Source organism: Phyllostomus discolor, chromosome 7 (genome assembly GCF_004126475.2).
Source record: "Phyllostomus discolor isolate MPI-MPIP mPhyDis1 chromosome 7, mPhyDis1.pri.v3, whole genome shotgun sequence".
Classification (NCBI taxonomy): Eukaryota; Metazoa; Chordata; class Mammalia; order Chiroptera; family Phyllostomidae; genus Phyllostomus; species Phyllostomus discolor.
Genome location: NC_040909.2, coordinates 41,130,233 through 41,149,897, shown reverse-complemented (window position 1 = coordinate 41,149,897; position 19,665 = coordinate 41,130,233). Strand labels below are relative to the sequence as shown.

Below are 19,665 nucleotides of genomic sequence, written 5' to 3'. Positions count from 1 at the left end.
CCTAGTGCGCTTATGCCTAGTCTTGTGTGTTCTGACCAGTTCACAGTGCATTGTCCTCAGTAGTCACTGTGGTATGGGGAAATATACAGATGTTTGCTGTCAGTTGAAGTGCTGTGGGAACTTCCAATATCTAGGTTGGGGCTTACTTTAAAACTGAAGATCTGGCAAGAGGGGCAGTCTACCTTAGCATGGCTCAGGGGCTCTGGCCATGCTAAGGATGCTATGGTGATGATGGGCTCTGGGTTCTTCTGCACTTCTGGACTTCCTGTATAGGGAGGGACTCAGGGTCTCATTCCAGAATGAAAGCTGAGGGGCTGATCAGTTATCTGGCAGCACAAAGAGCAACTGGGGTTCTCTGTGGTCCTCGGAGCTCTCAGGAAGGATATTTGTTCCTTCGAGGTGACAGACAGGAAGTGGCCCAGGAAAGGGAGCCTTTTCTCCTGACACTTGAAAATCATTGCTAGGAAAGGCCCTGGTGGCCCCAGTGCCCTGGTGGCAGCAGCACCAGCAAACAACACAGATGGCAAGTAATAACCTTCCCAGTAATAGCCAGTTATTCACCTCTCTGTGTTTGTGGCCTTCACCAGCGAGCTCCACCAAAGCTTGGACCCTGGCTTCTTATGTTTCCAGAGTCTAGCACACAGTTGGGCTGACAAAAACATCAGTTCAAATCTACTTCCTCTTCAATGTCCAGAGACCCATAATGGGGTTTGTTAAAGCCAAGAGTTGATGGGAAATCTTGTGGAAGCCAAGGACTCTATGATTTTGAGAAGTACGTTGCTTTTTTGAAAAACGATGTAAAATTGTCTTTGAGTCAATTTGAGAAATGTCATGAATAAACTGACAGACTGTTCAGAATCAGCTTTAAACAATTATGACAGTGTTAGGGGTTGAATTGTATCCCTTCCTCTCTCTAGAATATGTGGGACTCCTAACCCCCAGCACCTTCGAATGTGAACTTATTTAGAAATAAGGTGTTTACAGAGGCAAGCAAGTTAAGATGAGGTCATTAGGGTGGGCTCTGACCCAATACAACTGGTGTCCTCAGAAGGGGGGAGTTTGTGCACAGAGACAGACACTCACGGAGGGTGTGAAGGGGGATCAGGGTACTACACTTGGAAGGCACAGGACTCCAAAGATCGCCACCAAACCACCAGAAACTAGGGGAGAGGCTTGGAACAGACTCTGCCTGGAGGGGCTGAGAAGGAACCAACCCTGCTAATACCATGATGTTGGACTTCCAGCCTCCAGAACTGTGAGATAGCATATCCGTTACTTTAAGCCACCCAGTTTGAGGTGCTTTGTTACAGCAGCACCAGCAAACAACACAGATGGCAAACTGTCTATTCCCAGTGCCTGTGCAGTTGAGAGAGACTGACACGATCCCAGTGGAAAGGGGCCTGGGCTCCTCAAATCTGAAGCCATTGTTCCCACTGGGGCCATCTGAGCAGCTGCTGATATCCTAGGCCCTCTGCTGGACACATCAGGATTTCTCTCCCACTCAACCCTTCCAATACCCTCTAAAGGAGGGCTTCTTACTCCCATTTTAAGAATATAACACTGAAGTGGGAGAGTATTTAAACAACTATAGAGGATTGCTCAGCCAGGACTGTGAACTGTGTGGTCAGGCTGTCAAACACCATGCCCACCCCCTCTGCCCCGCCCCAACAGGGGAAAGAACCTGGGCGGAAGAGCTTCCTGGAATTAGCAGGTTGGTACCAGGGACCCAGGCTCTTTGTTGCAACCCCTGTATTTCAGACTCTGGCCAGGGGGAGGGTGTTTTCTCCATTCTCTCATTGAGGAAAACAGGAAGGAAGGAAATGTTCTAACTGCCTAAATGGATAAGGCATTTAAGAAGCCTGGAGTACTTTTAAAGCCCTCTTTTTGTACAAGCTTTCACCTTTCACAAGAGCACTTCGCATGCATTGACTGGCTGCCACCACTGCCCCACAGGTGGGAATTACTGTCCACATTTGAAGGGGGATGTGTTGCTTTGCAAATCAGTTTTAGTTATGGCAGCCTAATACATTGCTCCAATGTGGAAATTCTACTAATCAAATTCATTTATAAGGAAGGATGCTTGTAATTTTTACTTACAAGGTGTTTCCATTGAAGATGTTTTGGGTGTTACTGTGGCACCGACTTGGAGTAACACATTTCCTATAAACGTTCTCAGACTCCATTAACCTCTCTCAGTTCATTTTCTCTCTGGATGCTCTGAAGGAATGTCCCCACTCCCTGATTGAGGAGGTGACATTATTCTGCTTAGGCTGCAATGGCTCATTTCTGCAGCTCCAGGCAGGTCAGGCTCCCGGAGGCCCTTCTTTGGCCACTGGGAAGCCGGATGCTCTGGGGAGGTCAGTTCTGCCATTCATGGTCCCCCATGGCTCTGGGAGAGCCTGCCCCCACCTCACACACCCACATCCCCAGCCCAGCCCAGAAGGGGTGCTGCTGAATGCTTGCTAGCAAATGGCCTTGACTCCACCCAGGCTTGGAAATGCAAACATAGCTGAGTTGGATTGCTGATTCCCCTCTTTCCTCTACTTCTACTGCATTTTGCTAAAATCCTGGACTCTGGAAGCAGAACTCCTGGGTTTAAATCCCACCTAGGGTAACTGAGGTAATACTCTGTGCTTCAGTTTCTCATTTTAAAAGGTGGGGATAGTGGTTGTGACTACCTCATGGGGCAGTTGTGAAGACTAAATGATTAATATTTTTAAAAGCACTTAGAATAGAGCCTGGCATGTAACTAACACTGAATTAAGTGATTGTTATTGTTGGTGTTATTAGTTCTTTCAGCTAATATGGACCAAGGACCATATGTGTAGGGTCCAGCTTTACTCCTTACTCGCCAAGACATTCTGGGTATTTTACTTAACACTCTGTTTCTCTCTACCATGAAATGGGAATAATAAAACTATTAAATAATAATAGTTTAATCATAAAACTATTAAATAATAAAACATGTCTCTGGCTGGTGGTGAAGATAGGGGGCTTGTCCCAATGCCTGATTCATGGTGAGTACTCAGTAAATCCTAGGTACTATTATTATCATCTGTATCATTAGTGTTACTACGATTCCTAGGTCAGCTCAGGCCCTCCACTGCTGACTGGGATAGACTCGTGATCACCTTGGACAGATCTACTATCATCTGAGGCCTGGGTAGCTCTTTCTGTGCCTTCCCTAGGTTCTCCCTGACCACCTCCCCCAACCTTGCAAGCAATCCAGACCCAGAACTTTGACCCAGACCTTTCTGACACACCTGTCATCCACAAGTCCTCTCCCAGCTATAGAGAAATGTTTTTTGAACATTCATTAAATTGCTAGGGATCCTCCAATCGTTTTGCCATTGCATGTAGATTACGATTTAAATGTTGCATGGATTCCTCTAGGCCTGGCCCAACTGGCCCTGGACAGGTATTCCTCTGCCTACATCACCTATGTATGGCCCTTGTTCATCCCTCCTTAGCCCACTGCCCTCCTTGCTCTTCATCAAGCCCTGGACCTCTGCATAGCTGGCTGTTTCTACCAGTGACAGCTCTGGTAAAAACAGCTGCTCAAAGTTCCCTCCTCAGTGATTGCCCATCACTTCCCACCCTGTGGCCCTGTTTTATTCTCTTTGCAGTGCTTGTGATTCCCTGAACCCATCTTGTTTATTTATTTGGTCACCTATCTGCTGGAGTGTCAGTACCATGAGGACAAGGGTTGTGTTTCATTCTAAGGGCACCCTGGGTTGAATAAAAGCATAACAGTGACTGCGCACAGAGAGTGTCCTATAAACACTAGTAAACAGCTAAACCCTGTCCCCAACCATCCTTTAGGGAAGAGATAATGCATCTTATTACATAATAAAAGAGCTTGAACCCCTGGGAAGCCTTTCCTCACCTTGGGGAGAGGAGAGGGGAGATGTTACCTCCTTCTCTGATAGGATGGCTCACATAGATGTCTCTCCTCAACCCATGCCTGTCAAAAGCTGCTGTTTAAACACCCATGTTTATGTTCTGTATTATCGATTAATATTCAAGAGATAGCATTAAATAAATATGTGAGCAATTATGTAATGTGTTTGGAAACAATTGGGTTAGTCCCAAAGTGCTTGGGCGAGAAACACTTCAGTGAAGCAAGAGGTCTGGGTGGTCTTTGAGGGTGGGGGACAGGGGTACCAGGCCAGTCTGCCTGTCTGCTCCCTCCCTGATTTGGTCTGGAGTTACTCATCTTCTTCACCCTGGCAGGGTGCAATAATAGAAGGTGAGCTCAGGATCTTGGAATTGCATCCTGGCTCTCCCACCTCCTGGCTGGGAAGTGACTTCACTCTGGGTCTCAGTCTGCTCATCTGTGAAAGGGCTAACAACACCTACTGGGAAGTCAGATGAGATAATTACTCTGTACTCTGGCTCAGAGGATGTTCTTGTAGCAGATAAGTTGGGTCTGATGATGAAACACGAGCAGTGTGAGCTCTGGTCCTTGACAGGGGTTGGGATGGGGGTGTTGGGGCATGGGCGTTGAGGTTTGAAGAGATATAACATAAGGCAAAGTGAGCAAGGCAATAACAGAGACCCTGAGAAAGGTCTTTGGGAGTATGGAAGAAGATGTGCTTCATCCCAGCTAGGAGCCAGAGAACTCTCATAGAGCTGCCATATTAGCCAGCTTTGGAAGCCCGAGAGGGCTGCCCTTTAACTAAACTGCGTTAGGCACCTAGCAAACCTGTTTACTCAACAAGCATTTATTGAGCACCCACTAATGTTCCAGTTACTCTGCTAAGCACTTCACATGGATCAATTTTGCTTGGCCTTCACAAGGAGATGCTGCATTATCCCCATTTTACAGTTGAGAGAACTGAGACTGTTTACTGTATGAAGTGATGCTGTTCTCTTCCTCTGTTTTCGTGCCAAACTCCCTTTGCAAAACTCCCTATGCAAATGCAAAAGGGATGCGGGGGAGTTCTCCCAAACCAGCACAGTGGTGCATAAATAATTCACGTGTCCCTGCCACAGTGGCAGAGGAAAGGTCGTTGCTGTCAAACTGAGCTTTCCTGCTCAGTTGACCTTGTATTAGCAGACACCCAACAGTGCCCTTTTCCCAGATCTACCCCACCCCCAGCAAAACTCTAGTCTTCAACTCACCCCTCCACATGTTCCAGTTAAATAAAAGGCATCAGGGTTTTGAAAGTGGGGCCCATGTCTTGCTGGCTCTGGGGACTGGGTGATGAAGTTCAGCTCTGGAAAAGGGACATGGCATTGATTAGGGGTGAGTGACTTGATGGGGACCTGGGTCAGGAAGGAGTAGGAAGGGAGGAGTGGTGTGGAGTGTCCCCCATGTACTGGCCTTGGGCTGGAGCCAGAGTTGGGCAGGGGTGGAGATAGGAGAGAAGCAGGGGTGCCCCTTCTCACCTACCTCCTAGGAGCTGGCCCAGCCAAATGGGGACTGAGCCCCTGCTTTCTCCATCAAAAGTTGCCAGGCTCCCCCTCCCTTCCAGGCTCTGTCTAAGGGAAGCAAGTCCACCTGCTGGCAGGGCTGTCAAGATGGGGCCTCTCTGTCCTCTGCCTGCCGGCTGGTGTGGGCCACAAGGGCAGAAGGAATGTGGCTAAGTGCTCATGGGTGTGTGCTTTAGAGAAACAGAGGCCCTGGGCCAAGTGGCTTAACTTTCCTGAACTTCCATTTTCCCATTTGTAGGATAGAAATAATAATATCTACTTTTATGAGCATTTGTGTGTATGTCTGTATATGTGTAGGTTTATGCAGTTTTAACATGTATGTAGTTTTATGTAATCACTACCACAATGAAGATACAGGACTGTTCTATCACAAGTTTCCTTGGACTGATGCTTTATAGTCACATTCATTTCTTTCCCACCTTCAGTCCTAAGCCCTGGCAGTCACAAAACTGTTCTCCATGTCTAGTATAGTGTTCTTTCAATGATGTTCCATAAATGGAATCATGCCATATGTAACCTTTGGGACTAGCTTTTTTCATTCAGTATAATTCTTTACAAATTCATCAGGTTGTTGTGTCTATCAATAACGAATTGTTTTTTATTGTTCAGTACTGTTCCATGGTATAGATTTACCACAGTTGGTTTAACCATTCATCCACTAATGGTTTGTGTAACCATTCACAGCCAGTTTTTGGCTGTTATGAGTAAAGTTGCTACAAACACTTATGTACAGGTATTTTATGTGGATATAAGTTTTTGTTTACTTGGGATAAATGCCCAAGAGTGGAATTGTTGTGTCACGTGGTAGTTGTGTGTTTAGTTGGTTTTGTTTATTTTTAAAGAAACTTCAAATTTTTACAGAGTGGCTGTACGTTTTACATTTTCACCAGCAACGTATGAATCATCCAGTTTTTCAGAATCCTCATCAGCATTTGGTGGTGTTATTTTTTATTTTAGCCATTCTATATGTGTGTGTGGTTTTAATTTGCATTTCTCTAATGACTAATGATGTCTAACATCTTTTCATGTGCTTATTTGCTATTTGTATATCTTCTTTGGAGAAATGTTTCTTCATGACTTTTGCCTATTTTTTAATTGGATTGTTTTATTTTTTTAAACTGTTGAGTTTTGAGAATTTTTAAAATATATTTCAGATACCAGGACTTTGTCAGATTTTGTGGTTTGCAAATATTTCCCTCCAGTCTGTAGCTGGTCTTTTTGTCCTCTTAACAGTCTTTTGTAGAGCACAGCTTTTAATTTTTGTGAAGTTAAATTTATCATTTTTTAAGTTTATGGATCATGCTTTTGGTGTCAAGTCTAAGAACTCTGCCTAGCCCAAGATTCTGAAGATTTTCCTCTTACATTTTTTTACTAAAAGTTTTATAGTTTTACATTTTACATTTAAGCAGTCCATTTTGAGTTAATTTTTGTATCAGGTATGAGACTTAGATAGTTATTATTATTTTTTAACATATGGATGTCCAGTTGCTTCAGAACCATTAGTTAAAAGATTATCACCTTTCCTCCCTGAATTATTTTTGTACCTTTGTTAAAAATTGGTTGGGCTTATTTGTGTAGCTCTATAGATAGATATCTATCTATGTCTAGATAGATAGTCTATGCCATTCCATTGATCTATATGTCATCTCTCTGTCAATATCACATAGTTTTGATTTTTGTGTAATATATCTTGAAATTAGGTGGCCTGATTCTTTTCAATTTATTCTTCTTCAAAACTGTTTCAACCATTCTAGCTCTTTTGCCTTTCCCATATACATTTCAGAATAATATTTTTTTATATTTACAAGAATATTGCTGGGATTTTGGTAGAAATTGCAGAAAACTGACATCTTAACTTTGCTGAGTCTTCCAATCCATGAACACATTATATAACTTCATTTATTTAGGTATTCATTGACTTCTTTCTTCAGTGTTTTGTAGTTTTCAGCATATAAGTCTTGTATATAGAAATGTAATACATTTTTCTATTTTTATCTTGTATCCTGTGACCTTCCTAAAATCACTTATTACTTCTAAGAGATTTTTGTTTGTTTTTGTAGAATCTTTGGGATTTTTTTATGTAGGGACTGAAATTATCTGCAAATAGAAGCAGTTTTATTTCTTCCTTTCCAATCTGTATACCTTATCTTATCTTATTGCACTGGCTGGTATTCCCGGCACTATTTGAATATAAGTGGTGAGAGTTAGCATCTTTGCCTTGTTTCTAATTTTAAGGGAAAACACTTAGTCTTTAACCATTAAGATTTATGTTAGATGTAGTTTTTTTTTGTAGATATTCTTCATTAAGTAATGGAAGTTGTCCTCTATCCCTATTTTTGAGCATTATATCATGAATTAGTGTTGAATTTTATCAAATGCTTTTCTTGTGTTGATGTCATACCTTGTGTCATATCACTTTTCTTTTTTAGCCCATTAAAATATTAGATTATATGAACTGATTTTTTAATGTTGAACTAAACTCGCAGTCCTTGAATAAACCCTGTTTGGTCATAAGGCATAATTGTTTTTATACATTGTTGATTCTATTTGCTAATGTTTTGTTAAAGATTTTCACATCTAAATTCATGAGGGATGTTGGTCTGTAGTTTTTATTTTTATTTTTTCTACTGCTTCATCTGGTTTTGACACCAGGGTAATGCTAGCTTCATGAATTGAACTGGAAAGTGTTCCTTCCTCGTCCATTTACTTAAAGACATTGTGTATAATTGGTGTTATTTTTTAAAACATTTTAGTAAAATTCTCCAGTGAAACTATCTGGTTTGGAGATTTAATGTAATATGTTAAAATTTAAGTCTACAATTTTTTTTTTGTTTTCTGTTCTTTCTACATACACTTACAACCATATCTAAAAGTGTTATAATTTTTGCTTTAACCATCAGACATAATTTAGAAAGCTCAAGTGGTGAAAGAATGTCTGTTGCATTTACCCATGCTTTTGCTTACAAGATTCTTTTATTCTTTCCCATATTCCAACATTTCTTTTTAAAAATTGTATCCTTTCTGTTTGTAGAACTTCTTTTAGCCTTGTTTTAGGGTAGATTTTGTAGCAACAAATTCTCTTAGTTTTTTTTTTTTTTCCATCTGAGAATGTCTTGATTTTCCCTTAATTCCTATAGAATCATTTTGCTGGATATGGAATTCTTACTTGACAGCTCTTTTCTTTCAGCATTTGAAAAAAAAAATTGTGTCACTTCCTTCTGGTCTACATGGTTTCTGATGAGAAATCCACTATCATTCAAATTGTTTTCTCCTGATAAGTGAGTTGTTTCTTTCTCACTGCTTTAAAAATTTTAGTTTTGCTTTTAGTTTTGAGAAGTTTAATTATTTTGTATCTTGGTATAGATTAATTTGGTTTTTTTCTCTTCGGAGTTTTCTCATCTTCATGAAATAAACAGATTTATTTATTGCCAAATTTGAGAAGTTTTTAGCCATTCAAATACTTTTTCAGCTCCACTGTCTTTCTCATCTTCTTCTAGGAGTTCAGTGAGACATACATCAGATCTTTTGTTATAGCCTCAGAAGCTCATTTTTTAGTCTATTTTAGTTTGTTATTCAGATTAGGTAATTCTTATTGTTCTATATTCAACTTCAATGATTCTTTTCTCTGTTCCTTCTGGTCTGTTATTAAACATATCCACTGAGTTTTTAACAAAACTTCAGTTATCACATTTTTCAGTTCTAAAATTTCCATTCGGTCCTTCTCTATGTCTTCTATTTCTTTGCTGGGACTTTTTATTTTTTTATTTTGTTTCAAGTGTGTTCATAACTGTTCCTTAAAACATTTTTATGATGGCTGCTTTAAAATCTTTGTCAGATGAAATAACATCTCTGTCATCTCAGGGTTGACATCTACTGATTGTCCTTTTTTTTTTTCTTCATTCAGTTTGAGATTGTCCTAGTTCTTGGTATAAGTAAATTTCACTGGAAGCCTGGACATTTGGGATATTATATTTTGAGCCTCTGGATCTTATTTAAACCTTCTATTTCAGCTGGCTTCCTCTGACTTTACTTCAGTATAGGAAACGAGGTTGGGAACTCCAGCTCCCCATAAGGACTCCACTGATACCTCCCTGGATGGGAAGGGTAGGAGTGTCTTGTTACTACTCCACTGAAACCACGAATTGTGGGGGTGAGGTCTTATTACTATCCAGTGAGAAATGAAACTCCTGACTTCCTACTTGGCCTTCTCTGACACCACCCCAGTGAGTGATTTGGGGTGCCTTCATTATAGCCTGATGAAGGTGGAAGTCTAGTTTTTCCACTGGATCTTTGTTGGTGGGGGTGGGAGCTACAATGTTTTTTATGGTGTTTAGCTGGAGTAGAGAAGTTTTTGTCTAAAACTGTTGCCCTTTCCTCATTCTTTAGTTAGAAAAAGCAGGATTTTGTTGGTGGTTAAAATTTTTTTTTGCTTACCCATTGGCATTTTTTTCATTTTTGTCTTCTTCAGCTATAACTCTGGGATATGTGAGACAAAAAGAAAGCCCAGGAACTCACTATTATATTGTTTCTTGGGTCTTGAGATCTCTAGCAGGTCTGTTTTCTCTCTTTTAAAGTTTTATGTAGAATCTGGCGAGTAGAATAAGAAGTACCTCTATTCCATCTTCCTGGAAGTAAAAGTCCACCTCAAGACCTTTTAACAAGTGCTTCCTAGTTCCCTGGACTTCTCCAGATCACCTACATCTTCTTGACACTGCTAATCAAATCAGATCTTCTGAAATGCTTGTCATTTCCCATGGGATTCCAACTTTCCACCTGACTCAGATGAGTGCCCAGTAGGAAACAAGAGAAAATTTGGGCTTTTAGATGTGGCAATTGGAGACTTAAAGCAAAGCTCCAAAGATGTCAACTTGTTAAAACTAGAAATCCAACTGTGTCTTTTTCAGGATCTCCAGGTCTAGGCCTCTCATGTCTGTCCTTTCAGGGGAATACAGGAATCCGAGCCCTGTTTCTAATCATAAATGGCTTAAGCCAGGATGTGAAAGTTCATAACTTTGCCTCATTCTCCACTGCTGCTGGCTCCTCCCACTGGTCTGTGCATTACCATTTACAAGAGGCTCTCAAGTCAGGGCCTTATCCCCTCCCCTCCATAGCTCTGGGAGGCAAGAAGCACCCACCATTTTTGTGTGTGTGTGAAGTGTCTGGCTCCCCGAGGGCAGTGACTTATTTAAAGCCACTTAGTTCCACACTGGCAGAGCCTGAATTACACCAAGGCCTTGTGACTCTGGCACCAGTGTAATTTTTGAGGGTCTACCTTGTCCGGCCCCAAATCTTCTCTGTATTTTTATGTAGGTCAGAAGTTCTCAATGTGTGGTCCACATGCCCTTGAGGGTTCCTAACACCCTTGCAGGGGAGCTGAGAGGTCAAAATTATTTTCCTAATAACACTAGGATGCTATTTGCCATCTTCACTGTGCTGATATTTGCACTGCTGGTTAAGAAGCAATGGTGAGTAAACCTGCTGGTGCCCCAGCACAAATCAAGGGAGTGGCACCAAATGGTACCCATAGCCATAACATTCTTCCTCATCATACAGTTGTGGTACAAAAATGCCAGCTTCACTTAGGAATGTTCTGGGCAAGCAGGAAAAGTTATTAATTTTATTAAATCTCAACCCTTGAGAACATGAAAGGGGAAGTATTCATAGAGCATGTCTGCTGTACACCGAAGTATGATGGGTGTTGGAGGGAAAGTTCTCTTGCTGTCAGTTGAATTGCGAGCTGAATTAGCCTCTGTTTTTCTGAAACACTGTTTTTTACGTTAGGGAAAGACTGACAGACAAATGAAGCTTATTCAGACTTGGGTAGTTGGCAGACCTTTTCTCAAAAACGAGCAAAGTAAGCATATTGCTTCAAGGAAAACAACGGATAATTTTTGTTGTCAATGATAAAATTTGAGATTTCAAAGTGAAAATCAGAATTTTGGAAAACTTGTATTGCTATCATGAGTTGACAGCTTCCCAAGATGTCAACATTTGGGAACAAAAACATTTCTGACAGGTCAGTGGTAAGATTACAGATGTGACTTTTACAACTCTTATATAACAAAATGTACAAACATTTCAAAGATCTGTGTAATTCAGTGAGCAGATATTTTCTAAATGACCAATGAATAATGTTACAAAAGCAGGCATGGGTAACAGATTCAATGAAGTGTAAGAAGAGAAAATGGATTTTAATGCACAGCAAGAAAATTCATTGAGATACCTTCAGGTTATTCATTGCAAATGATTTTTAAGATGTTATCTGTTATGGGCTGAATTGTGTCCCCTCTAAAATTCTATGTTGTAGTCCTAATAAACACCCAGTACCTGGAATGTGACTGTTTGGAGATAGGACCTTTAAAGAGGTGATTAAGGTAAAATGGGGTCATTTTAGGTGGGCCCTAGTTGACCAGTGTCCTTATAAGTAAAGAAAATTTGGACAGTCAAAGAGACACCAGGGATGTCTATGCACAGAGGAAAACCCATGAGAGGACACAGCGAGAAGACGGCCACCTGCAAACCAAGGAGAGAGACCTCAGAAAAAAAACAACCCAGCCAAAGCCTTGATCTCAGACTGCAAGCCTCCAGAACTATGAGACAATACATTTCTGTTGTTATAGCCACCCAGTCTGTGGTATTTTGTGAAGGCAGCTGTAGCAAACTAATAGACCATCATTTGTTGAATTTGGGTGTACTATAAAGAAGAATATCTACAATTATCTGAAAGGGTTATCAAAATACTTCTGTCCTTTCCAACCACACATCTCTCTGGAAGGCTGGAATTTCTTCATATACATTAACCAAAACATCATATGGCAACAGATTGAATGCAGAAGCAGATGAGAATCCAGCTGCCCTCAATTAAGTCATTACAGAGATTGGCAAAAATATAAAATATTATTCTTCCCACTCATTTTTTGTTTTGAAAAATATAGTTATTTTTTAAATGAAATATGTTGTATATGTTACCATAATGGGTTTATTAGTGACATTTTAAATGGATTAATAAATAAATGTTAGATCTCAGTTTTAATTTCTAACATGGTAAATGTGGAAAGTATTCACATCAGCAAAACTCTTCAGGGTTCTCAATAATTTTTAAGAATATAAAGGGTCCTGAGACAGAAGTTTGAGAATGGTTAATTGAGGTCAGTGTTTCCCAACCCTGGGTCAATCAAATATACTGGTAGGATGGTTATTTTCTGTCTTTTAATTGATCCAATGGTTTTTTTCCTTAATAATTTGCTTGATTAAAACTTAAACACATTATTTTAAAAGGAAACTGTCACTGCCATCAGTGGAAAACCAGTACCACTCACCACAAATAAAAGATGACCACAACAAAGAAATATAACAAAATGTTCTTCCATTTAGTGAATCTGATTGCCCCCCTAAGCCTCTGAGCCCAAAATTGGCTTATTCTCTGCTCAGAGTTCAGCCAATATTTAGGAGATATGAGGCTGTAATTAAAGATACACTAGTGCCTTTTGCATTGATGTGACCTGGAAGACTGAAGGAGAACCGAAAACAGACTAGTTTTCCCATCAGGTGATGGGCTGTTCTTGTATACTACCTAATATCCCCCTGGATTCCATCAGAGACAATTGCCTCACACTTATGGATACTCAGATTTAATGGTACAGAGACTGAAAGGTGGGGGAGCTGCTCTCTTCACAAACCTTGCCTTCTTGAAGGTGAGCACAGCAGAGGTGTTACTTGTGCCCACAGGCCCAAGATCACTAACCTCTGCAGCTAGGCTTGAGAAATGGCACACTCTAGCTCAGGTAAGTCCATAAGATGCTGCTTGTTGCAGCTCTCCTCAAAAGTCAAATCAGTTTATGGCCTGCAGACATCTCAAATCAAGCTTCTGCATATTCCACCCTTATTCAGTCCCCTCCCAAATCTGTTTTCCCTCTCATTCACTTAGACCTTTTTTAAGTGAATGGCACCATGGCCAAGAATGTTCCCAGCAATGCTGTTTGTAAGAGCTGAACACTGCAAGCAACCTGCATGCCCACCAGCAGGAGAATGACTCAACAGACTTCGATATCTTCATGCCAGGAAATACTATACAGCAATGAGAATGCATCAGCTCCAGCTGCAGCCACCACATGGATGAGTCTGAGAAGCAATGTTGCCTAGAGAAGCATCGCAGAAGGTTGCATACTGTGTGATGCCATTTCAAAGAACTAACACAAAAGCAGAACTAAACAATAGGCAGTGTAAGCATATACCCACAAAATAAAAATGTTTAAGAAAAACGGCACATGGGCATTTAATGTGCTTTCTGCTCAGTTTTGCTGTGAACCTAAAATTGCTCTAAAAATACAGTCTATAGAAAGAAAAAGCAAGGAAATGATAAACACAGGATAGTCATTTCTTGGGGAAGAAGCAGAGGTTAGGATGGGGACATTCACAGAGGAATAGGCAAATGATTGATGTCATTCTGGTTCTTGGGTTGGGTTGTGTGTCCATGATATACACTGTATTCTTAAACTAACATATATGCTACATAATTTCTTTTGCATGTGTCAAAATATAACATTAAAAACATAATAAAAGAAAAAAGGTCCAGTCTCTGAGCTAGTAATTTTGTTTTTTTTAAGAGCATATTCTAATAGAAATAATTGGAAATTTGAACAACATTTCTGTCATATATTTATCACAGTGTTTTTACTTTTAAATCATGGCACTAATTTGGACAAAATCTTAATGTCCAATCCTAAGGTGTTAGTTCAGTAAATTACTGAGCAGCCATAAAATAGAATATCATGCATCTATCAAAAAGCATTTTTTCAAATAATTTTGAATGACCCAGGAAAATTTCCTAAAAACCTCAAGTGAAAAAAGCAGAGTAGAGAATGGAAAAAAATTAGGATATCAGTTTTCCTGACCCCAAGAAGAAACTTGCATTTATAGCATAAAAAAGACATAATATGGAAAAATATAACATTAAAAGATACAGCGTTCCCCATATGTCAACATTGTTGGTATTTAAGGTTTTTTATTTTTCTATAAAATGTCTCTCTATATTCCCTCATTTTCTAGAGTAAACATGGATGTAAGACAACACACTAGCATGTGGCATGTTAGTATAGGAAGACCAGCTTGCCCATTTCCCAGCACCCTCACTGTCCCCTCTCCTTAAATGCTTATCCAACTGCCCCCTCAGGCTGGAGTTTAGTGTCTGATAGATACCCATCAGCCTTACTCCACCAGAGCACTAGAGTGGGAGGGAATGAGGCATCAGACCGCTCCCTGCTTCCCAGCCTTCAGTCTCCAGACTGAAGCCCCCATCAGGGTGCCCCCTTGTCCACTTCAGCCTGACCCCACACAGCCCTCTGTACAGGGTCACCTACAGAGAATGGAGAAAGGGGCCAGGTCCCAGGCCCCTTTGCCCAGCCACCAGCTTCTCCACACAACTAAGGCTACTCAGCTCCTACCTGGGGGTGGGGAAGGGCATGGAGGGGCAGCACCTTGGATAGATCCACACCAGGCCCAGACATGGGACCTGTCAGGGACTCCTCCTTCATGGGGTCCCCACTGTTCTACCACTTCCCCTTTCCAGAGATAGAAATCTGCCCCCAAAGTGACTCTGGGGGAACCCGCACCAGCACATCTGCATTCTCTCCTGCTATGAAGCCACCTCCCTATCAGATTGTGTAGGGATGGCCTATTCACCTTACTGCCCCATTTTACAAATGGGGAGACTGAGGCTCTTAGAGGTAAGACCACATATCTGAAGGTATACACATAAAGGTGACCAAGCCAGAATGTGTGGCTTCCAAAGCCAGTAGTTCTACTTCCCATGCTCCACACCTGCTGCCTCCATCAGCAAGTGCTCTGAACTTGTGTGATGGTCTCTTTGAGTCTATAATAAACTGAGGCTCAGTTCTCTTGAGCCATCTGCCACACACCAACTCGGAGGCAGATACACTAAATGGTTGCAGAAGGGAACACACCTGCAGCTGGGAACTGAGCAGCAAGAGGACTGTGCCCTCTCAGGCTTCCCTGGCTTGGCCAGTCAATCATATGGGTATGGTGGGCAGGGGGACCAGTGTGGGCCAAGTTCTTTGAAGATGTGGGGGAGAGCTGTGGGTGGGCCTTAGGCAAGCCTTCTCCCCTCTCCACGCCTCAGTTTTGCCGTTATGAGGGGTTGGGATATATGACTTTTTCCAAATCTGACAAGGTATTCTATGGCTGCAGGTGTTTGGGGGTTCTCTTCACATTCCTGGTCCTTTGGGGTTCATAACAGCCAATGGGGAGAAGAAGAGAAGACTCATAGAGAGAAGAATGGTTGGTCCAATGTCATACTATTCCTAACAACAATATCAATGATATTGTTAATAATAATGATAATAATACTCCTCTACCCATAAGATGTAGGCAACTTTTATCTCCCAAATCTCTCTCATGCCCACTGTTTCATTCACAGTCCCCATCCCACAGATGAGGAAATGGGATTAGAGAGGAAGACAGGGTAGCCTAAGGCCACACAGCTGACCCATGGCAGGGAGGATCCTTGTTCTTATGCATTTGTTTCATGAAACTTCTGAACTACTGTCCCCCGGGAAGCTGCTGGCATGGACTTCCCAGACACCTGTCCAGAGAAGCTGAAGTGCCTTGTAAGCAAAATCATCTTGTGCCAAAGCTGGAAGAGAAACCATACACAGGGAATTTCTGTTTAGGCATTTGCAGAGAACATGTTTCCCCTGTTACAAAAATAATCACTGGGCACCCCAGCTGGAGGGTTTACATAATGCCCTTCACATGTGTGATACCCACTTCAAAGGCAGTTGGGAGGAGTGCTGGATGAGGATCCAGTCTTGGCACTGCCCCCCTCAGCCATGTGCCCTAGGCTGAGTCCCTCTCTGTAAAGTGAGGGGGTGGGACAAGGCAGGTCCCACGGTCCTCACCACTCTGAGCACTGCACCAGTCATTACCAGAGGCATGTCTGTCATTTCTCATTCATCTTTTGTCAGACAGGAGGGGGCAGGAATGATGGATGGCCAGGATACTGCATGTTACACTCACTGCTAGAGCCCCTGGCACTCAGTAGGACCACATCACTGCTTGTAGATTGGTGACAGGGTTCTAAGGAACAAATCCCAAGGGCATCTGTTTTGTATCATACAGAGACAAAGGGCCCCTTGAGGCTGCCACTCATTGAATGCTCAGCAAGTGCCAGAGTGTATACTCCAAGTGGGTTAAGGAAATACTTAATCATCAAGTAATGCTAAGAGTTCAGAGATGCTGCTATTGCCCAGCCCATAATCCCACAGATCTAACTAACCACTATGGTGCAATTTCCCCCACAGTATCTGCACCTCTTTGTCTGGGGGCCTATTCTGGTGGGCAAATACTAGAGAAGTGTTACCACTCCTCCTACTCCAGCAACCCTCAGGCAATGGCTGATGGGAGTCAGAGTATCACTACCTCAGCTCTGTTGCTCCTCGAGTGAGCCCACTGAGCTGTGGGCTCTATATCAGCTTCCAGAGTCCCCAGTATGATTGTGCCCACAGGGGTAATTAACTTTCTTGAAAACATCTCCTCTTTCCTGTTTCACTTCCCCACTCCCTTACCAGCATTCCTGTGCCTCTCACATAAATTACTTGCACTTAAATTATTGTCTTGTGGTTTGCTTCTGGGAGAACACAGACTGGGAAAGGAAGGCACTAATATTAGTCCCATTTGAATGGGACTAAAGCTGATGCTCACAGAGAAGTGACTTTCCCAGGGTGACATGGAAAGTCCAGATGTGAACTCAGGCCCAATAGTGCTTAGACTTTTTGCTTTAATCACCACATATGCCAAGAATAAAGAATTAAAAGTAAGATTCAGAGTCTAATGAGAGGATGGCCATGGAGGAACATTAACTAACTTCCTTCCTTCCTCATTTCCTTCCTTCCTTCCTTCCTTCCTTCCTCTTTCCCTTTATTGAAATCAACTACTTGTCAAGCCTTGACCTGGGTGTTGGGGGCACACTGTTTTAAATGCACTGGCTCTGGAATCTTAGTTAGGGACCTGGGCTCAAATCCAGGCTCCAACCACGTGCTAGCTGTGTCATGTGGGTGAGTGATTCATCCTCTCCTTAGCTCTGCTTTGTCACCTGTCAAATGGAAGGCCATGGTAGGGCCTTCCTCACAGGGCAATGGGAGGGTGAACAGACTTACATGTCTAAATAAGTGCTCAGTATGTGTTAACTATAAAATGGTGGTAATGTGAGTGCTAAAAACTGGGAAGTGATATGTGGCAGCAATATTACCATTTTTACCATGTCTTATCACTTAGACCAGTCCACAGTTACAATAAATAACTGTGAGTTGCATTGGAGTTTAAAGTTTGTATTTTCCCCTACTTTTCCTTTCTCCCTCCATCCTTTCTTCCTTCCTTCTTCCCATCCACACAAACCCCTGTTTTCTGCTCCTTGCCAGACCCTGTGCTGGGCACTGGGACACAGAGATGACAATGCTCTGCCCCCGAGGGAACTCTTGGGACCTGTGGGAAATGGAGAGATAGACAAGGGAACTGCATAGCTCAGTGTGTTGAACAAAAGCCAGCTCAAGTGTAGGGGAGCATGAGGATGGGCAACTAACCTTGTCTGGTAACGCTGGAATTGAGGGAGGGAGCCACATGGCTCAGAGAGGTTAAGTCGCCTACTTAAGGCCACGTAGCAAATAAATTTTGGTCTGACTCCAAATCCTATCTGATTTCTAATATCTTGCTATGTTTTCACATTCTGTTAAGAGACTCAAGGAATCCATTATAACAATGACTTCTATTGCCAGGACAGGTCTGGGGACTCAGCCTAAGTGAGTGTTTTGTGACTTGCTACCCACAGAGAACAAAGTTTCTGAAATCTCATTAGAATGAACAACTGAAGAGTTGTGAACAATGTGAAAGCAACAAATATTTACTTCAAAGGGAAGCTGATAAGACATATTAATGTTCTTTTTTCCTGAGAATTAAAACCTAAGCAAATAGCAGAGATGGAACTAAACACTTTATCAAAGACTAAGGACCACTTTGGAACTTGGAGCATTTTACCTTGCTGCAGACTACTGTTTCCTTTTCAGTCACCCCATGAGTAACTTAACCGCAAAACAATATCTGGATGCAGGGGGATCCAAGAAACAGGAAATATCCTCTGGAGGGCAGGCCCCCTGTAGTACAGGCTTTCCCTGCTAGGTGAGTGTTCTAGGAACCCATCTGTATCAGTGTTCCTACTGGTGTTGTTGTGAGAGGCTGGGTTTGGCCTCAGTGAATTAATTTTGAAGACTCTTTCAATGCATTTGTCCATTTCATGATGGGTGATTTACAAGTTAACCTGCCCATACTGTGCTGAGTGTTCAGCAGTTTTTGACCAAAACCAAGATTACCTCTATGCCCATCCTCCTAATTCATCCGATCTCACCCCAAGTGATTTTTTTTTTGTTTCTCTGGATAGAAAAAGTACTCAGAGGGAAATGTGGTGCCAAAGTGGATAAGGTGAAACAAACAAACAAACAAACAAACAAACAAACAAATGGCAGAAGCACTAAAAGGCATCAAAGTCGACAAGTTCAAAAACCATTTGGAGCAGTGGAAAAACCATCTCAATACGTGTATTGCATCAAATGTCTCAAGAGTACACTGAAGGTGACTGAAGTTTAAACACGTAAGAATAAATACACGATTTTTTATAAATACATTCCAGGTTTTCGAGAGGTCCCCCTCTTGTATTTTTTCCTTTGTGTACCCTCATCCTGTAGATCAGATTTTTATTTGTTTTCAGAAAGCACGCTTTTCTCTATGTGGTTCTTTAAAAAAAAAAGATCTAGTGCAATCTGAGGTATGGATCTCTTGTCCTTTTCAGAAAGACACATAATCACTGAAATGCTCCAATGAAAGTCAACTAGAATAACAGGTTCTGATACACAAAAATTCATTTTACTGGAAGCCTGTCAAGACTTAATGTGTCCATTCCAGGAACCCATGCTGCCTGGGCACCAACATCACACACTCTTCTGATTATGGCGGAGATCAATGTGACTCCAAAGTCTACAGAATTAGTTGTAGAAGAGTTTTAAATTGTAGGAAATCCATGCTGGGTGAGGTCATGGTGCAGATGAAGGGAAAACATTCACAGTGGCTCTGGGAGAGAAGGAAGCTGTTATGCGTAGTGGCCAATGCCTGACGCAGAGCATAAACCCCAGCCAGGTCAGGCTGGCTGCTGGCAGGATGCGACCC

The 19,665-nt window shown here is 41.9% G+C and overlaps 1 protein-coding gene across 8 annotated transcripts in view; it reads right to left on the bottom strand.

The window, feature by feature from the left end:
- The window catches only part of ATP2B2 (ATPase plasma membrane Ca2+ transporting 2), a 450,624-nt gene that overhangs the window by 209,373 nt on the left and 221,586 nt on the right, over window positions 1–19,665 (bottom strand). For 3 of the 8 annotated variants that reach the window (XM_036030810.1, XM_036030807.1, XM_036030808.1), the window contains exon 3: window positions 5,125–5,219. The exons of the other annotated variants lie outside the window; for them this stretch is intronic. The gene's annotated coding sequence lies outside the window, so the exon portion shown is untranslated. The remainder of the gene's footprint in view (window positions 1–5,124; window positions 5,220–19,665) is intronic. 8 annotated transcript variants of the gene reach the window in all.